The sequence below is a fragment of the Tenrec ecaudatus genome, chromosome 13 (genome assembly GCF_050624435.1).
Source record: "Tenrec ecaudatus isolate mTenEca1 chromosome 13, mTenEca1.hap1, whole genome shotgun sequence".
In the NCBI taxonomy this organism is placed as follows: Eukaryota; Metazoa; Chordata; class Mammalia; order Afrosoricida; family Tenrecidae; genus Tenrec; species Tenrec ecaudatus.
The window spans coordinates 75094232-75101125 of NC_134542.1; positions in this window are offsets into that span (position 1 = coordinate 75094232).

Sequence of the window (6894 nt, forward strand, 5' to 3'; positions counted from 1 at the left end):
TATGTGCTAGGCACACAGATTAAATATGCATGGTGAAAAAATACAACCTGGATGCATATCTTTCCTGATTTTCAATCATGCAGTGTCCCTTCATTCTGTCTGAACAGCTGCCTCTTGGTCTGTGTACAGGTTTACTTGGTCCGTGTACAGGTTTACTGCGAGCATCATTAAGAGTTCTGAGGCTTCTTTTTCATGCAATGTTGGCCATAGTCTGTTGTGATTCACAGTTGAGTGTGTTTCAGCCAACCTCCACTTACTGTCAGCAATTATATCCCTAGCTTCACATCCTCTTGCTGAGGACGATCAAAGCATACCACCGTCAGTACAGATTACAACTCAACATAAAACAAAGATTTCATTGTAATTAGCTCTACAATCAAAACCCATGGAAGTAGCAGCAAAGAAATCAAATGCCACATTGCATTGGGCAAATCTGTTACAAAAAACCTCTTTAAAGGATTAAAAAGCAAAACTGTCTAGGATTTTGAAGACTAAGATACACCTGGCTCAAGCCGTGATACTTTCCATAACGCCATATGCATGTGAAAGCTGGTTGATGAGAAAGGAAGACCACAGGATCAAGGCCTTTGAGATATGGTGTTGGTAAAGAGTATTAAATGTACCATGGACTGCCGAAAGGAAAACAAATATCTTCCAAAGAAGAGCAGTCCGAGTACGCCTTAGAAGCAAAAATGGGAGACCTTGTTTAATATGCCTTGGAATATTGGCAGGAGGGTCCAATCCCTGGGGAAGAACATATGGATGGTATGGATGGAGGAACATATAGAATATAAGTGAACAAAAGCAAGACCCTCAATTAGATGGATTGACACTGACTGCATATGGTCTCAAATCTAGCAGTGTTCGTGAGGGAGCCACAAGATCCACTAGTGTTTCCTTGTATCCTACATATAGCATTGCTCTGAATCAAGACTAGCTCGTGGCACCAAATGAAAACATTTAGCAGTTAGTCTACAAGATACATAGCCTTCTTGCACTATACCACTTTAAGATAATAAGACTCTAATAACATAAAACTTGGAGCTAATAACCTGCTTTTACTGTTGCTTCATTCCCCGCCCCCCACTTTTTCCCTTTCCTTTCCAAAGCTGACAACCCTGTGCGCATGGCCTTAGGATTGGGTGGGCGGAGGAGGGGAGTGGAGGAGTAGGGGGAGCTGTGGCATGACAATAAAATAAATTGGCCTATGAATCTTCCTGGTTTTACTTATTTTACTTTGAGAAGCCTACGGCCATAACAAGGAGAGAGTATAGGCGAAATGTCATGGGTAAAAATATGATAGAAGAAGGCTTTCCACTCAAATATTAGAAAAGGACTGTACTGGCTGGAGGGAAGGTGACGCAAGCTACACCAGAGGTTGTCTTGTCCGTCTCTTACTCTGCATGTCTGACTGGCAACGCCAGCTGACTAGGAGTTAGCAATTCCTACATCTCTGACACAGAAGTGTCCTTCCCCCAGGAGTGTGGAAAACCCCACTGCTACCTGTGGAAAGCAGACTGGGTTCAGAGGAAGTAGCTTCACCACAGGCAGAGCTCCCAATGACACTCAAGCTTTTTCTCAAACATTGACGTATAAATAAGATTCCCTCACGTGGAATAATTCCTCCTTAGCATTTCCTTGCAGGATAAAACTCCGTTGTCCCAACAGCTTATTGGCACTTGAAAAACAGAACCAAACAAAAAATCCCACAACCATCTTCACATCTCTGAATTATTCTCACTCGCCTACCATTGTTTCCTCGACTTTCCACACATACTTTTTGATTCACATCTATGTCTGAGGGTTTGGTCCGTGGGGACACCAAGCACAAAGCAGCCTTTGGATTCTAAGCCCAAGGTCATCTTTATGTGCTTCTTGGACAGTGATATCCAGGTTGCTGTAAGATCTGCGAGCTGTGAGGTGAAGCCTTTGGGTCAGACATAGGTGAAGGGTTTGGTGACTCACTGAAACATCATCAGTTTGAATCCACTCAAAGGTATCTTGGAAGAAAGGACTGGTGATCTAATTCCAAAAGCCACATTCTTTAAAAACCCATATTGAATCCAGTTCTGCTCTCTAATGCCTCAAGTCTATCTGAGTCAGAATTGCCTCAATGGCAGCTGACCATTTATCTTTGTGTTGGCTTTATTTTACTTTGTGGGGGGTAAGAGCAGAAAGGGCTTGTGCCCTGTTTCTTGGAATAAAATCTCAAACAAGACCCCAAGAAAGAGATGGTTACTTGATGTTTATGCAGCAAAAGGGTGATATGAAAATTCATCAGATGTCCAAGCCTCAAATTTGTCATAAAAGTTTCAGTTAGCACACAGATTGAAGGAGTCATGTAAACCTGACATCCCATCAGCATCCAATATGCACAAGAGAATCACATAGTCCCTCTATCAGCGCCGTTCTCAACCTGTGGGTTGCGACCTCTTTGGGGTCTAACAACCCTTTCACAGGGGTCGCCCGATTCATAACAGTAGCAAAATTACAGTTATGAAGTAGCAATGAAAATAATTTTATGGTTGGGGGTCACCACATCATGAGGAACTTTTTAAAGGGTGGAAGTATTAGGAAGATTGAGAACCACTGCTCTATCAAATCCCTTGGTTAAAGTAAGAGTAAGGACTATGGCATAATCTGTAGACTATGGTAGTCATGAAAAGACCTGGAATACCCAAAATCCTATCAAGTCAACAAGGAGATACAGCATAAATTTTATTGTAGGTTTTCAAGAAAGTTAATACTTCTTCCATACCTGAACTTGGAAGTTAAGATCCACACCTTTTTAATACTGTATTGAAATTTGCTATTATTTACTCTCTACAATTTTCAGTGCCTCTTATGGAGGAAAATTAAATCTTTTCGGTGTGATTTGGGGTTAGGGTGAGTGATCTGTTTTAGAATATGAGTACATGTGCCTTATACAATATTAGGGCAGAATATTTAAGGGGACTTGCATATTTCTATTTAGGGCTATTCTCTCCACTTGGCTGTCAGAATGAAGACATCTGTAGAGCCCAAACTATGTGTTATGTAACATACATGTATGCTAATGAGAGCAAACGTTTGCTATTTAAACCACTGAAATGTGGGGATTCTTATTTGCACAGTAAAGCTGACTAATGGACACATCAGAGGAGAAAATGAGGCCAAGCAAATGACAAGGTTATGAGATGTGACTCACTGACCCTTCCTAAAGGCGAGGTGCACATCCCAGTTCAGTGTCAATAGTCAGCATTGACATCTATCAATCACTAGTCTTGCTTCCTGAAATCAAGGCGTAGCTCAGCTAACAATGTGACTGAGCATATCAATATGTCGGGGTTGGGGAGAAGGAATACAAAGACTAACACTATTTAAAGCTTTCTCCGAGGAAATTTTGATCTCATTATAATGAAAAGTTGGAAGGCATTCGCTTTTTAAATGATTGTAAAGTTCTAAAATGCAAGTTGGGAATTCACATGAATGCCTAGAACTATGAGTCACTGAAAAATCCTGGAAATGCTGTTAAAATAATTCCACACTCCTCCTCCTCCTCCTCCTCCTCCCAGCCAAGCCTTTCTCAGAGCATTCGAATGCTTTGGGATAGAAGGTATGTGGAGAGGCGAGGAGCATATTATTAATTGCTTTGCTTGGTAATTTAAAGTCTCTATGAAAAATCTTTACCTTATCTACTGGAGGTTTATTTTCAGGATGACTCTTCTCATATCATTCTTTTTAAAGGGTAAATTTGTTTTTTCTAAATAGATCAAAAGAATAGTCAGTTGGGGATGATAAGGTACACACTCTCACATTTTAGACTTGGTTTCCACCAATCATTCACTTAATGACAACTCATCCTAAAGCACTCTTTTCTATATGTGGGCTGTTTGAGGTGACGCTCCTTCCAGCCCTCAGCACACTCTTCTTTTACTGCTGTCTCCCACAGCACTCTACTTTGAAGCTGGATTCTGTAACTCATTGCAAAGACCACACAGAACTCACAGAAGATGCTTACAGTTATGCGGTTGATTAAGGAAGTTGGCAGGTGAGACATTTTCACGTGAGACATTTTCAGGGGAGGAATGCTCCTGAAACAGTTGTTCAGCCAGGGCAACTTCTTGGCTGTAAGGAGGTCTCTCTGACTCTCCTCCTCTTGATGTGGCCATCCATTACAGTTATTGTAGGGCTTCCAATAAATGCCCAAAGGGTACGCCACTCCACTCGAAGCCCCAGTCTGAATGCACTCAGTTCCAGCTCCATGAGTCAGCCAACTCAGCTCCTTGAATTTAGTACCAGAGGCGCTGCATTTCACAAGCTGTCCTGCCAACCCCAAACACTCACCTGTACTTACTCTGCGAGCTGGGAACCGCCACTCTGTCTCATGCTAAAGGAACCTTGGTGGTGTAGTGGTCAGGAGTAGTCAGGAAAAGGGCAGGGCTCTGTACTCCTGTAAAGAATTATAAGCTCAGAAACTCACAGGGGCAGTTCTACCCTGTCCCAAAGGGTCACTAGTTGATAGTAGGTCTCAAGTTGATGGCTTAGTCTCATGCCTTGCCTCCTGTTCTGTGGCTGCTTCTCTGCTCTCCAGGTGTCAAAGCTGCCACCTACACCAAAGAGGTTCTATGCACAGGGATCTCGGTGTTCACAAGACACAGTCCACTCGGCAACTCTTTTTTGCTGATAGTAAGATCCCAGGCCTGCTTCTGAGATGGTTCATTTGATATGCGGCAGATGGCAGTGACAATTAACCCTATTAACTCTTACCCACAGCTGAATCATAGAATTTTATCAGTACATTTCCCCCTCTTCTTACACAGACCCATGAGAGAGGGAAGGTCCTTGTGTGGAAGTAATACTGTGGCTAGAAGAGGTTTATTAACTGGGACTGGTGTTATATTTGTTTTCTTAACAGTTTCATTTATTTTTATACGTGCTCTTGGTTCATTGGTCTACACAAAACATTAAAAAGCTAAAAATCACAACTAATCTCCTCTTCATGCTCCAGAACATTTTGATAAAATAGAAATATTTAATACCTCACTCCCACATATTTTAGGTAGATGTAAAATATTGAGTTATTCTTAATTCTGTCATACTCTCATCCCCAAATCTGCCAAATTATACTCAGCATGGCCTAGTAATCAACAGAATAAGTTGTCCATGCTCTTAATGACATCACAGGCCTCTTGCTCTCTCAAGGACATTACATTTCTGTCTGTTTCTTTGAAGTCATCAATTTCCCCCCTTTTTACTAGGTCATTTTCATCAGCAAACAATATCGGCATGAGCTGAACAGTGGGATGGGTGTAGGAAACTAGTGGGTCCGGCACAGATTGCTAACGCGTTTATCACCTAGATTCTTTCTTCCTCTACCCGACTCCCACATTAGCCTGCACGCTGCAAGGCCGAGCGTGGAGAAGTGATCTACTCCAGGCGTGTCTGCACCATCGGAACCTCCTCGGGCGGAGCCTCCACGTTTCATTCTTTCGGACAGGAACAGACGACCACGCAGTTACTGGAAGTCTTCTTTTAATACAGCAATCTAGCAAAGGCCCCGAAACCCTAATAGAATAAAAGCACCTTATTTATCAGAAAGAGCTCATTTAGACTATACACGAACAACAAGTAAGTAAAGTTTTAAATCATCGCTGAGGTTTGGAGTTTGTTAGGGAAGCTACCCTTAACTTCTTTTAAAGCGGCAAGAATAGAAAAGGGGGAATTAAAGTACAATTGTCCTCCCAAAGTACATGTCTCAGTTTTAACAGCCAGTGCCTCCGAGTGCGAATTTATTTGGCAATGGGTCTTTGCAGACACAATCAATTTAAGATCTGGAGAAGATATTCCAAACTCACTGCCTTGGAGTCAATGCCGACTCATAGCGCCCCTACAGGACAGGGTAGAACTGCCCCTATGAGTGTCCAAGGCTGTTAACCCTTCACAGGCATGGAAAGCCAGCCTTTCTCCTGGCTGATGGTCTGGAGCTGCTGACCTTGTGGCTAGCAGGCCAATGCATAACCTTGGCTTCTCCTCAGGTCTCCTCAGAGGATCTACTCCCTCTTCTCAGCTTCCATTTCTATAAGCCAACTTTCATTTCTCCAAAAACTCTCTTGCTCTTCATATTGTCAAATCCCATCGCGGATTTGCAGGCGTTCTGGTGGCAGAGCGGGCTCTCCATCAGGCTGCTAACCGCGAGGTCAGCAAAGGAACCCCAGCCACTGGGCAGGAGAAAGATGCGGCTCTTTGCTCCTGGAAAGATTTATCACCTTGGAAGCTCACACGGGCCAGTTCTACTCTTCATAAGAGTCAGAATTGATTCAATGGCAGTGAGGAGACTGATTTATTCATCTATGAAAATTTTAAGTAACATTTCATGAATAACCGCAGCGTTTCCTATGCTTCCATGCCTTCAGCACATTCCTCTGAGAATATCATTCCATCTTGGGTATAATTCTTCTATCCTTCTTATATACCAGGTTGGCAGTATCTTCTTAGGGCTAGTTTCTTAGACCTATTACCTGTCAATGCTACCCAATTCCAGGACTATAAATAAAATTTATATAACACCTGCTGTCAAATTACACTTCCAGGTTCCTTTCTATGGAAGCCCTTTTAGAGATGTGAAGAAGAACACAAGGTGGTCTTCCTGGTCTATAGAAGCAGAGGTCAATGGACCCGCTGGTGGAAAGACAGAAAACTAGAGAGACGGGCCATTCAGCATGACCAAAAACGCTCCCCTTACAGTTTTGTAACCAGTTATCTTCCACAATGAGCCCCAATAACTGTGAACATGGTCTGTGAGTTCTGTATAGCCACTGCTATGAGAGGGATGTTTAGTGTCAAGATGGAGGCATGTCCTACCTCTACCTTGTGGCAAGTGGTAAGGTACTGGCATGAGGGTGGATTCTCCTT